This window comes from Aegilops tauschii, chromosome 7 (assembly GCF_002575655.3).
Source record: "Aegilops tauschii subsp. strangulata cultivar AL8/78 chromosome 7, Aet v6.0, whole genome shotgun sequence".
NCBI classification, from domain to species: domain Eukaryota; kingdom Viridiplantae; phylum Streptophyta; class Magnoliopsida; order Poales; family Poaceae; genus Aegilops; species Aegilops tauschii.
Window position 1 is genome coordinate 2,615,955 of NC_053041.3, and position 14,091 is coordinate 2,630,045.

Sequence of the window (14,091 nt, forward strand, 5' to 3'; positions counted from 1 at the left end):
GCGGGCCCCTTTTGCCAGAGAGACACCCAAAGGCGGCCTGGCCTCCTCTAGTCGGCCAGGGGTGTGGCCAGCTCCCAATAGCTGGCTACCTCCCTCCCTCGAAGCATGTGCCTCATTAAGGAGACAAGACGAGGTAAGGCTACAGTGAGAGCTCGCAAGGCGGCGACACTGTAGCCACGCTTACCTCGACAAAGCCCTCGTCATTAGAGGCGAGGCAACAGTAACCAGCCGCCGACAAAGCCCCCAAGCGATGGGGCCGGCCTGCCGGCCAAGAGGCCGGCAGCCGGCGGGACCCACCAGTCGGCGGGCCCCAATGACCGGCGGAGAAGCCGGCGAGCATAGACACTGACGGCTGGGACCCGCGCCCAGCCGGATTACCATTGTACCCCTGGGGGGTAAGCCTATATAAACCCCCCGGGACACCCATGCAAAGGGTTGATCTCATAGAATTCCACACACCACCTAGAGAGAAAAGGAGAGCTAGCCTCGCCCTTCTTCTTCCTCTAACCAAACAGCTCAAGGAGCGCTTGTAGCTACTTGTATTAATCTAGTGATCATGCGGAGACCCCGCAGAGCAGGACTAGGGGTGTTATCTCCACGGAGAGCCCCGAACCTGGGTAAGATCCGTCGGCGTGCATGTCTTCGCCTCATCCCGTTTCCAGGCACCGGCGATGTTTTACTGGCTCCCACAATGATAAGCCACCCGTTGGCATATGTCGCACCTACCACCCGACATTTGACGCCCACCGTGGGGCCAGGTGCACCATCGTCCGGAGACCTGTTCTGGACGGGAACCGTTTTTCTCCCCCGCGAGCGCAGCCAGCTACTACGCCCGACGGCGCTTGCCCCGACGCGCTGCAATGCATCGACGACGCCTGCGCAGCAAGCTGCCTCGCCAATCTTCTTGGCAAGACTCGCATCTCCGACAAGCCCGCGTCTGACACGGGCACGGACTACCCCGAGAGCCGCCTCGTCAGCCTCCTCGACCAGGTTCACGTCTCCAGCGAACTTGCTGTAGACTTGGAGTCGGTCGGCTCCACCGACCCGATGCTTGTCGACTCCGACACGGCATCGTTCGACGCCTACCCCTCCGACATGGTAGTCTTCGACGACCCTCCCCCTCGAGCTGACAGCGGTAGCAGCACTGTCACGGAGGTGCTGGTCATCAGCCACGTCGCCGACTCGGGCGAGAACACCCACGACGCCCTACAAGCGGCGATGCATGACTTGTCCATCCCCATCCCGGCCGATGCCGACGCCGAGACCCTGGAGGCACGCCGCCTCGCCCTCATCGCGGAGGGCCAGAAGATAGCCTCCATGAGACGCCTCACCGAGGCCCACCAGCGCGAAGTCGACCGCGCCACTTTTGGTACGCCGCCTCACGGCGGGCCGAGCCGAGCCGGCCTCGTCAAGAAGCGCGGCGCGGCCATCGCCAGCATGCTGGGGGCAGACCGCCCCGTCTACGCCACACCACTCGAGAATCTGCGAGCCGCTCAGGCGGCTGCAGAAGAGCTGAATGGGCTGGGGGCTGATGAGCTCCCCTACATGACAAGGCGCATCCAGCAGCTGATCGATGCGACCGCAGAACGGCATGAAGCCGGCGCCCATGCTGAGAGTCCTCCCCCGCGCCGAGAGCACGCCGCGACATCCCGGTCGCCGACTGCGAGCGGCGCCCGCGCGAGGAAAGACAAGGAGCCGGCTGCTAGCCACAGCCGGGAATTGAATCACCATCGAGCGCGACACGGAAGGCCGCCCTCGAGCAGTGGAGCGCCAAGGCAATCTGCCTCTTCCCCCGCCTCGTGGGGAGAGATGTCCCACCCCGCGGCCTGTCACGCATCCGACTCTCGGTGGCCAACTAGGCCACCGCAAAGGAGTCGGCGAGAACGACGCCCGCCATCGGATCGACCGCCTAGCTCGATCCGTGGCGCTAGAAGAAGAAGACGATGTCGGCCCGCCATGCTTTTGCCCCGCATCCGCGACAAGCCCTTCCCCAAAGGGTTCTCGCTCCCCAGAGACACGCCCAAGTACAACGGCTCTGTGAAGCCGGAAGATTGGCTCATCGACTACTCTACCGCTCTTAGCATAGCGAACGGCAACAGGCACTTAGCCGTGAAGTACGTCCCCCTCATGCTGCAAGGCACGGCACGCACCTGGCTCAACAGCCTCAAGCCCTACAGCGTCAACAGCTGGCTGGACTTCACGGAAGTCTTCGTCCGCAACTTCACCAGCACGTACAAGCGGCCTCCCAAGCCCCGCCAGCTCTCCTTATGCGTCCAAGGGCCCAGCGAGTCGACCCGCGACTACCTCATGTGGTGGGCCGAGCTTCGCAACTCCTGCGAGGGGGTGCACGAGGTTCAAGCCATCGAATACTTCACCGCCGGGTGCCGAGAGGGCACCCTCCTCAAGCACCGACTCCTCTGCGATGAGCCGGCTACCCTCGACGAGCTGTTGGTCATTGCAGACAAGTACGCCACGGCCGACTCCTCGATGAAGACCGAGCTCTGAGTGGACGCCTCTGGTAAGGTGCTCGCTCCGGCTCCTAAGACGCCGGCTGGCGACTCCAATCGGCACCCCTACCAGAACGACCACAAGCGCAAGGCCCCTATGTCGCCTTCCACCAGTCGGCAGGTGGCCACAATCGAAGATGAGCAGCCCGAAGAACGGCCCGCTCCCAAGAAGAAGGGCGACATGCCGGCTTGGCAGCCGGCCTTCTCCTACGAGCAGACTCTCGATGCCCCCTGCAAGTTCCACAGCGGCGCGAAGCCGTCCAAGCACACGACCCGAAAGTGCCACTGGCTCACCCGGATCTCCAAGGGCGAGGGGCTGGCACCGCCTCTGCCTCCCGGCCCGCCGCCTCCAGCCCCCCAGCAGCCGGCTGCTCGACCAGCAGTCGGAGCCATTCAAGATGAGTTCCCTGATGAGCACGCCGCCTACGTCGTCTTCACGAGCCAGGTTGAAGACAAGCGCAGCTGGCGCCGACAGCACCAAGAGGTCAACGCAGTCGCCTCCAGCAACCCCGAGTTCATGCATTGGTCCGAAAGGCCTATCAACTGGAGCCGGGCCGATCACCCAGAGGTGATGCCGTCCCCTGGCGCCTACGCATTGGTGTTGGATGTCACCCTCGCAACGGAGAGGCGGGCTTCCTGATTCTCCCGCGTTCTGATTGATGGCGGAAGCAGTATCAACATACTGTACCGCGACACCATGGAGAAGTTGAACCTCAAGGAGAAGCAGCTCATGCCAAGCCGGACCGTGTTCCATGGCATCGTACCCGGCCTGTCCTGTTCCCCGATCGGCAAGATCAAGATGGATGTTCTCTTCGGAGACAAGGATCACTTTCGCCGAGAAGCAATCTGGTTCGATGTAGTGGATCTGGAAAGCCCTTACCACGCCTTGCTTGGCCGACCTGCTCTGGCCAAGTTCATGGCTGTGCCCCACTACGCCTACCTGAAGATGAAGATGCCGAGCTCGAAGGGGATCATCACTATAGCCGGCGACTACAAGAAGTCCATCGAGTGCGCTGCAGCCAGCACCCGGCTGGCCGAGTCCCTCGTAGTAGCAAAAGAGAAGAAGATGCTGGAGCGAGTTGTGGCCATGGCTGGCAAGCAGCCGGCCTTGTCCCCCAACCCCAAGGAATACGATGCGCAGGGCTCCTTCCAGCCGGCCAAGGAGACGAAGAAGATACCTCTGGACCCGGAGAACCCGGAGAGGTGTGCAGTCATTGGTGCAAACCTGGACAGTAAATAGGAAGGCGAGCTCGTCGACTTCCTCCGTGAGAATCGAGACATCTTTGCATGGTCCCCAAAGGACATGCCGGGTGTTACGAAGGATTTCGCCGAGCACAAGTTACACGTCCGAGCGGACGCGAAGCCGGTCAAGCAGCCTCTCCGCCGACTGTCAGAAGAGAAGAGAAGAATCGTAGGAGAAGAGATAGCCCGGCTCCTTGCCGCCGGCTTTATTATGGAAGTGTTTTTCCCAGAGTGGCTTGCCAACCCAGTCTTGGTGTTGAAGAAGAACAACAAATGGCGTATGTGTATAGACTACACTAGCCTCAACAAGGCCTGCCCCAAAGATCCGTTTGCTCTTCCACGGATTGATCAAGTAATAGACTCCATAGCCAGATGCGAGCTGTTGAGTTTCTTGGATGCCAACTCAGGATACCACCAGATTAAGTTGGACCCAACAGACCGCCTGAGGATGCCTTCATCACACCATTCAGAACTTTCTATTACCTGACTATGACATTCGGCTTGAGGAATGCCGGTGCCACTTCTCAGCGTTGCATGCAGAAATGCCTCCTCAAGCAACTCGGCAGAAATGCCCACGTCTACGTAGACGATATTGTGGTGAAGACAGAGAAGCATGGCACCCTGGTGGAAGACCTCAAAGAAACATTTGCCAACTTGCGCCGATTCCAGATCAAGCTCAACCCCGAGAAATGCGTGTTCGGAGTACCAGCCGGCCAGCTTCTAGGCTTTCTGGTCTCCGAACGCGGCATTGAGTGCAACCCTGTGAAGATCAAGGCCATTGAGAGAATGGAGATTCCCACCAAGTTGCGAGACGTGCAGAAGTTCACTGGGTGCCTGGCCTCCCTAAACCGCTTTATCAGCCGGCTAGGAGAGAAGGCTCCCCCCTGTACCGACTCATGAAAAAATCCAAGCAGACCAAGCCTTCCATGAGTTGAAGAAGATGCTGACCACTCCACCTGTCCTGGCGGCGCCGACTGAGAAGGAGCCCATGCTCCTTTACATTGCCGCAACTAGCTGAGTGGTCAGTGCAGTCGCCGTGGTCTAGCGCCCAGAAGAAGGCCGAGCCTAGCTAGTCCAGAGGCCGGTATATTATCTAAGCGAAGTACTGTCCAGCTCAAAGCAAAACTACCCACACTACCAGAAGATGTGCTATGGAGTGTACTCCGCCGCTAAGAAACTGAAGCCCTACTTTCAACAGCATCCCATCACGGTCGTATGCACCGCCCCGCTTGCCGAGATCATAGGCAGCCGGGATGCATCCGGCCGGGTGGCTAAATGGGCCATTGCGCTGGCGCCTTACACAATCTTCTACCAGCCCCGCACCGCCATGAAGTCCCAAGCATTGGCCGACTTCCTCGTCGACTGGGCCGAGACCCAGTACTTACCGCTGGCTCCCGACTCTACTCATTGGCGGATGCACTTCGACGGGTCCAAGATGCGCACCGGATTGAGAGCCGGCATCGTCCTCACCTCTCCAAAAGGCGACAAGCTCAGATACATGCTGCAAATCCACTTTGCCGCCTCCAACAACGTGGCTGAATACGAGGCGCTCATACACGGGCTCCGCCTAGCCAAAGAGCTCGGCATACGCCGGATCCTGTATTATGGCAACTCAGACTTGGTGGTCCAGCAGTCATCTGGCGACTGGGACGCCAAGGATGCAAACATGGCGAGCTATCGATTCCTCGTCCAGCAGATCAGTGGGTACTTTGAAGGGTGCGAGTTCCTTCATGTGCCACGGGCCGACAACGACCAAGCAGATGCCCTGGCACGGCTCCACCCGACAGGCTATACCAACCGGTGTCTCTCTCCAGCACCTCCTCAAACCGTCTATCAAGCCGTCTCCAGAATCGGACTCTATCTTCGTACCGCCCGCCCCCGATGCAGTCGGATCCGACTGGAGGAACCCAGCAGGCGGCTCGGGGACTTCGACAAGCGACCACCGCTTCTTGTGTCGCTGCAGTGACAAGAAGCGGTGGTCGACTCCAATTTTCCACCACCCAACCCACCCACCCGAGTCACAGTGGCCGTACTAATAGTAGAAGAAGTCACAGCTCCATCATGGGCTAAGCCCATCCTCAACTTCCTAGTCAACAGAGAGCTGCCGACTGGTGAGATCTCGGCAAGACTAGTGCAACGCCGAGCCGGAGCACGTGCAATAATAAACAGAGAACTTGTCAAGCGCAGCGTCACTGGAGTCTTCCAGCACTGCGTCGAGCCAGAGAAGGGTGTAGCAATCCTCAAGGATATCCACCAAGGCGAATGCGGCCACCACGCAGCCTCAATATCACTTGTGGCCAAAGCTTTCCGCCATGGCTTCTTCTGGCCGACTGCTTTGGAAGATGCCAAAGAGATAGTCAAACGCTACAAAGGATGCCAAGTCTTCAGTTCCAAGCAACACCTGCCGGCTTCTGCACTCAAGACCATCCCCCTCACCTGGCACTTTGCCGTCTGGGGGCTGGACATGGTGGGCCCATTCAAGACAGCCCGCGGCGGCCTGACACATCTGCTTGTCGCCGTGGACAAATTTACCAAGTGGATCGAAGCGAAGCCGATCAAGAAGCTGAACGGGTCGACTGCCGTGACATTCATTGCCTATATCACTACTCGGTATGGCGTGCCGCACAACATCATCACCGACAACGGCACAAACTTTGCCAAGGGAGCACTGGCACGTTTCTGCGCAACACATGGCATCCGACTGGACTTAGCGTCCGTTGCCCACCCGCAGTCAAACGGCCAAGTCGAGCGAGCAAACGGCCTCATCCTCTCCGGCATCAAGCCCCGACTGGTCGTACCACTGGAGCGCTCGGCCGGCTGCTGGCTCGATGAGCTGCCGGCTGTCCTATGGAGTCTGCGTACTACCCCAAACAAGTCAACCGGCTTCACTCCGTTCTTCCTTGTATATGGTGTCGAGGCTGTCATCCCAACTGACATCGAGTTCGACTCGCCTCGGGTCACCATGTACACGGAGGCGGAGGCCAAGGAAGCGCGAGAAGACGGCGTCGACCTGCTGGAAGAAGGCCGGCTGTTAGCACTCAGCCGGTCCGCCATCTACCAGCAGGGATTGTGCCATTACCACAACCGGAAGGTCAAGCCAAGATCCTTCCAAGAAGGCGACCTTGTGCTTCGGCTGATCCAGCGAACAGCCGGCCAGCACAAGCTCTCGGCCCCTTGGGAAGGCCCTTTCGTCGTCAGCAAGGTTCTAGGCAACGACTCCTACTACCTGATCGACGCACAAAAACCAAGAGCACGCAAGAGGGATGATTCCGGCAAGGAGTCGGAATGACCATGGAATGCAAACCTCCTGAGAAGATTTTACAGTTGAAAGCAGTATGTATCAGGCTACCGCTTTTGTGTTAAATATGAGACAAACGGGCCCCCCGAGGCGCACTCGGGGACTGCCCTCCTATATCTATGAATGACGAGTGTCATACTCATGAATGTATTATTACATTTGATTTTCTGTCTGGCACCGGGTTCGACTACCCGGCCCGGGGACTGGCCGCCTTAACTTATATTAAAAGTTCTACCTGAAGTCAGACAAGTAGTGTGCCGGCACCCAAGCCCTCTCTTGTTGAAAGTCGCAGCTCGAAGAACCGACTGTCCGACTGGCAAGAGCCAAAGGCAGAAAGGATGCCCACACGAAAAACGGCTAAGGACTAACGAACTTATATAACGCAAAGACGGCCTCCAACCACGCCTACCGACTGTCAAAACAGCCGGCTGGCCGGCCTCCCAGTCACTTTGCTATAATCCAACAAAGCTAGAGTACTTGCCCTCCCAACTGGCCAACACTTCTCCAGCCACAGATTGCAGAGCAGCTGCCCAGCTGGGAAGGCGGCAACCAAGGGAGGGCGGCAAAGGAAATAGCCGAAGGATGAAAAGCAAAGAACAAGGGAAAGCCAAACGCATGCATAATTATATTTACACATAAGGCCCCCAACAGGCCAGCAGTCAATATAGTTTGAATACACCCCCAGTGGGTGGAATTGTGCAAACTTAACAAAATACTGTTCCAAGAGTGGTAAAACAGGAAAGTAGAGGCAGCAGACTAGACTAAGGGCGCAGTAGGGGAGCCAGGCTGGTCGGTGGAGACGGCGCCGCCGGCTGGAGGAGTGGCCGGCTGGCGGGTCTCGGCTTGATCATCGCCGGCTGCAGGCGGTGCACCCGCGCGTGCCTTGTTGCTGGAGGCACGGTCAAGCTGAGGCTGACCGGCCGCTCCACCATCTGGCGCGGCGTCTTCACCCTCCTCCTCCTCCTCCTCGCCCTCGTCGCTGGAGTCGATCTCATCCGTTGAGTCCTCGCCATCTGCCGGGTTCAGCCCGAACCACTCCTCCGGCTGGGCAACACCGTTGTCGTCCACCTCAGGAGCGAAGGCGCTGGTGTCGGTGTAGTCGGTAATCGCCGAAGCCCGATGGATGATAGCCGGCCGCGCCGGCTCCAGCTCCGTGTCGGCCTCCTGCCGCCAGGTGGCCAGCTGGTCCAGACTCAGCTCGGGATACCAGGCGCTTGCCTGGCGCCGGACTGAGCCGCAGAAGCCTTCCAGGCCTCGAAGCGGCTGACCGCCATCTCCAGCCAGTCGGCAGTCCGACTGGGGGTGTGGGGAATCACCTCACCAGGCCAGAGAGTGGCCAACACCTGCGCCCCAACACGCTGAAGCCGGCGGAGCATGCGGTGAGCCGGCTGGAGGCGGGCTTGAATCGCCAAGAGCTGCTCCTCCAGCGACCGGCGAGCGTTCGGCGCGATCTCGGCGCCAGCCTGCCTTCGTGCCTCGCGGTGGGCCTCGACGACCTGGTTGGCGGCAGTAGAGTAGCCAGGGAAGTACTCTGCGCAAGAAAGAAAGAAAGAGAAAGAAGAGAAAACACCAAGCCAGAAAATGAGCCAAACGGCAAGCGGCAAGCAAGGATGAAGAAGAGGGCGGCCTACCGTCAACCAAGTCTTCGATCTGGCCGTAGCCGTTGGTCAGCGACTGCCTCGCTTCGGCCCAGCTTGCCGCCTCTGTCTCATATTCGGCTTGGAGGGCGGCCTCGCTGTCCTGCACCGCCTTCAGGGCCGCCTTGTGGCTCTTCTCCTGGTCGGCCAACCTCTTGGCCAGGCGGTCACGCTCCTGGGCCAAGGCGTCAAACCCGGCCTCCTTAGCACGGAGGGCGGCCTGAGTCCCACCCAGCTACCCCCTTAGACTGGCGTTGGCCGCTGCAGGGATGGCAGAAAGGAAAGAAGCAATAAGGAAGAAGTCATCAAGGAAGATCCGACCCGACTGCTCAGCAGTCGGCCCGAATCTCGGGGACTACACCTAGTGGGTGCGCTGACGCGCCCCCACGTGAGATAAAAGACAAAGCACTTACCCTGGCTCTCAGATAGATCAGCATTCTTCTGGGTCAGCTCCCGAGCCTGGGAGTTGAAGGCAGTCGCGCGGAGGTTGTGGTAGTCCTGCAAGTCAGGCAGAGAAGCGAATAAGAACAAGATAGCAAAACAAAGCCCGCTAAGAAGTTCCAAGCCGCCTGCTCAGCAGCCGACTCGGAACTCGGGGGCTACACCCAGTGGGTGCGCTAACGCGCCCCCACGGAAGAAACCAAGATCAAAAAAGCAAAAATAGGAAGACTAACCCGAATGGCCACTCGCGTCGCAAGGAACTCGTCATTGTATTTCCTCAGCGCCGCAGCCTGGGACTGAAGCCGATTCCGGACGTCCTGCACCGCCACGTTCACCACGGCCGTCCCTCCACCCGACGTCCACCCCGAGCTGGTGCTGGCCGCCTACACGTCCTGGGCCGATGAGCCGGAGCCCGCGGCCTTCTGCGGGTCCGATGCGACCTTCCCCGTGCGCTGGCGCGATGGCGACTGGACCACCAGGTCCGTCCTCGCGGCCAGCTCGCCCCCGGCCGATTCCGCAGGCGGCACGTTAGGCCGGCTGCCTTGAGCCGCCCCAGTCGGCGGGGCCGGTGCCGCCTCCCTCTCCTGGACGACGACGTCGTCCTCCCTCTGCAATCCCGGCTGGTTGCCGCCGGCTTCCTCTGGCTGGGGCTCCAGGACCTCGGGCGCCGCGACACGCAGAGGGGTGACGATCAAGGCCCCCTCCGCTGTTGCCGCGGCCGCAACCTCCGCTTGGGCCTTGGCCGCTGCGTCGGCGCGCGCCTTCGCCGCCGCCTCCTCCTGTGCCGCCTGGGCGGCAGCCACCCTCAACTCCTCCGCCTCCCGCTCCTCCCGCGCCTCCCGCGCATTTCGCTCCGTCGCCGCTTGAAGCTCGGCGCGGGGGTCCATGCGGCGGGTGCTCCCAGATCCTCCCGGCGATCCAACGACGGAGGCGGCAGCAACCCGCTCAAGCGAAAGCGGAGCCCTGATTTTTGAGAAAGGGCAAGGATTCAGAAATCACCAAGGAAAGAAGAAAGAATGTACAAAGGAATATACACTTACGCCGACACCATCTGCGGCTGCTTCACCATCTTGCGGAAGCGGGCCGCCTTCGCGGCCGCCTCATCCCGCCTGGTCGCCGCCGCCCCGCCCTTGGGCTTCTTCGGCCGGCTGCCGAACAAGCCCGACGCGGCACGGCGCTTCTGCCCGCCGCCCCGAGCAGGCGATGCGGCGGAGGAACCCGCGCCGTGGCCGGACGCCGGCTGGCGGCGTGGGACGATTTCCGCCTCGTCGTCATCCGGACAGTCGTCGAAGCTGGCTCCCAGCCCGGAGCCGCCTGCTTCGCCGCCGGCTTCGCCGCCACCCGCCTCGGTGTTTTCATCCATGGCGGCCGCCCACAAGTCGTGGTCCTCCAGGTCATGCTCCGCCCGGTCGGGGAGGAATCGGCGCTCCGCCTCCGACCCGGCAGCAGGTCAAAGGAGAGGGCTCTGCCAAGGCGTGCCGACTGGTCAGAGACAGCCAAAAGGAACTCGGCGACAAAACTAAGAGAAGAAAGGGAAAAGGAGAACATACCGTGGGCGGAGGATGTGCACGGGAATATGGCTCCTTGCCAAACCGCCACTCTGCGGAGAGTTTGCAGTTCGCAAGGTAATTCACCATATGGGACACCTCGTCGTGCCGGCATGTCCTTGGTGCACATCCGACTCGGATCGAGTTGGACGCTCATCTGACAGATCAGGTGAGGGCGGCTCTGAAGCGGAAGCACCCGGCGCGCGACGAAGGCGGCCAGCAAGTCGGACCCAGTCAGGCCCTCCGAATGGATCATCACCCGCAGTCGGGCGACGACCGCGGCTCCAGCTTGCGACAGCGTCACAGCCCGATAGGACCATTGGGGCCGCCTCCCAGCCGGCGGGCCAGCTACGTAAGCCAGCAAGTTGACGTAGTCGCCTTGTGGGGCGACGTTCTTCACGTAGAAATATGACTTCTGCCAGAGCTTCACCGACTGGATTAACGTGATGACGGGGAAGGGGTTGTCGGCCGCCGGCCTCCGCATCGCGATGAAGGCGCCGCTCTGGGCCGGCACGCCCTGCATGCGGGTGCCCATCTTAGATTGGAAGAACTCCCCCCAGAGCTCGAGGGTGGGGAGAATGCCAAGAAAGCCTTCGCACAAGGTGACGAAGGCGGACAGCAGCACCACCGTGTTCGGAGTGAGGTGGTGCAGCTGGAGTTGATAGAAGTCGAGGAAGGAGCGGAAGAAAGCGCTCGCCGGCAAGCCGATGCCGCGCAGGAAATGCGAGCGGAAGACTACCCGCTCGCCTTCCTCCGGCTCCGGCGTGATCTCCTTGGCAGGCGCGAGACGGACCTGCACCTGGTCCGCGCCGGGCAACCGCCGCGTCTTGCGGAGGAACTCGATGTGGTCCATATGGACGTTGGAGCCGTCCCAGTCCCCGCCGTACTGCATGGTGGCGAGAGGCTGACAAGGAAGAGTGCGGCGGCGGAGAAAGCACGGCCCTGCGGCGGCAAAGCTGCGGGGCGGAGTGAAGATTGGTGGGACGGCGCGGCGGCGAGTCGCTGCTGCGAGGGAAGGCAGGAGGAAGAAGATGGCGGAGAGGAGAGGAGCGTGCGAGCGTCTGCCGCTTCCCCTCCTCCCCCTACTTATAGCCTCGTGCGGCGAAGCCGAGGAGGCGAGGCGTGGGGAGGAACGTGGGATTAACTGCGCCCACTCCCCCACGTCCCGCGATTATTGCGCCCTAACGGCATGCGGAAACCGCCGCCGGAAGACGTGCGGACAGCTTTGGGACGCAAAGAATCCGCGCCTGGGCCTAGGCGTAGGAGTGGTGGGCCCTCGGCCTGCGGCGACGTCTTGTCGCGCGCGTGGGTTGGCAGGCTCTTTTCAGCCAAGGGACGCCACGTGGTTCGCAGGCGGCGAGCGGCCGGCCCGCAGCCCGGCGCACGCCCCAACAGACTCCCGCCTTCCGACTTTAAAAATTTCGCCAAGACGGCGCGCCTAACAGAAGCCGGCTCCCAGCCGCTGGCTCGTCAAGATAAGAAGCTGACCGAGCTTCTCGACCTCCTCTCAGCCTCGAAGCCCAACCAGCTTCGGGGACTACTGTCGGAGTAAATGGCCACGGATAGCCTAACCGACTCCCCTGGCTCTTCGAAAAATTATCAGCCCATTCAAGCCTTCAAGCATACAAAGCATAGGGCCGCCTTCCCCCGGCCGGCTGTCCCCGGGGCCGACTCCCAGAAGGCGACCCAGCCTCAGAAACCTCCCCCAAGAAAGATACGAGATAGCCGGCCCCAAGAGGACCGACTCCCAGAAGCCGGCCATGAAGAAAGCCGACTCCCAGAAGCCGGCCATGAAGAAAGCCAGCTCCCAGAAGCCGGCCAAGACTGCACCCACTAAGACTGTACCCACATAACGGCGATAGGATGGGGCGTGGCCGCAGTACAGCCCACTACCCCCGAATCCCGGAACAGGCATGGCCACAGGGCGCCGTACGGGCCAGCCATCCCCCGTCCGGCGCGGCACTGTAGCCATGTTGGCCTCGATGTCACCCACGACAGGCGCCAGTACGGCCCGTAGGCGGCGGGCCCCTTTTGCCAGAGAGACACCCAAAGGCGGCCTGGCCTCCTCTAGTCGGCCAGGGGTGTGGCCGGATCCCAATAGCCGGCTGCCTCTCTTCCTCGAAGCATGTGCCTCATTAAGGAGACAAGACGAGGTAAGGCTACAGTGAGAGCTCGCAAGGCGGCCACGCTGTAGCCACGCTTACCTCGACAAAGCCCTCGTCATCAGAGGCGAGGCAACAGTAACCAGCCGCCGACAAAGCCCCCAAGCGGTGGGGCCGGCCTGCCGGCCAAGAGGCCGGCAGCCGGCGGGACCCACCAGTCGGCGGGCCCCAATGACCGGCGGAGAAGCCGGTGAGCATAGACAGTGACGGCTGGGACCCGCGCCCAGCCGGATGACCATTGTACCCCTGGGGGGTAGGCCTATATAAACCCCCCGGGACACCCATGCAAAGGGTTGATCTCATAGAATTCCACGCACCACCTAGAGAGAAAAGGAGAGCTAGCCTCGCCCTTCTTCTTCCTGTAACCAAACAGCTCAAGGAGCGCTTGTAGCTACTTGTATTGATCTAGTGATCATGCGGAGACCACGCAGAGCAGGACTAGGGGTGTTATCTCCACGGAGAGCCCCGAACCTGGGTAAGATCCGCCGACGTGCATGTCTTCGCCTCATCCCGTTTCCAGGCACCGGCGATGTTTTACTGGCTCCCACAATGATAAGCCACCCGTTGGCATATGTCGCACCTACCACCCGACAGTAAGGTAATGTGAGAGGCCACCAGCGAGGGAGGGGCGGATTTTATAGCAGCGGGTGGGCGGCGGGCAGGTGACAGCTATGTGTACGTGTGGCGGGAGGGGGTGGGACGCACGTCGGCGCGTCTTCATTGCCCCGCCCGTGAGGAATCAATGGAAGGCTGACCGGCGACAGCCTTCGCATTGATTCCCGCGGGAAACCGAGGCGATGAGGACGACGAACGCGCCCAGTCGCTGACTCAATGGTTCCACCAGCCTTCCGTACCAAAAATGTTTACCCCGGCGCCCCCGAGCGCCCCCAGCGTACCGGGTTCGGTGTGGATCCGCCGACGCCAAATTCGGCCCTAACCGGCGAAAAGTGGACTTCTGGGGCGCGACTATGCCATTCTTTTCATGCCGGCGATAAAAAAGGGCCTTGGGGGGGCTGTTGGGGGGAGGGGGGCGAGTGAAGATGCTCTTACCTCCGTGACACATGAAACCCATTTGGATTGGACCCATGGGAACCCGACCCAACTTGGTAGGTAGGGACTACTCCTACTCACACCCCAAATCGCCCGGCTGCGTTGATTTGAGGTGGAACGAACACAAATCATGGTCCAACAAAGGAGAGCAAAGGGACAAATGTTCGTTTTTTGTCTGCCGCCAACTCATTTCCAGCCCAAATTTCG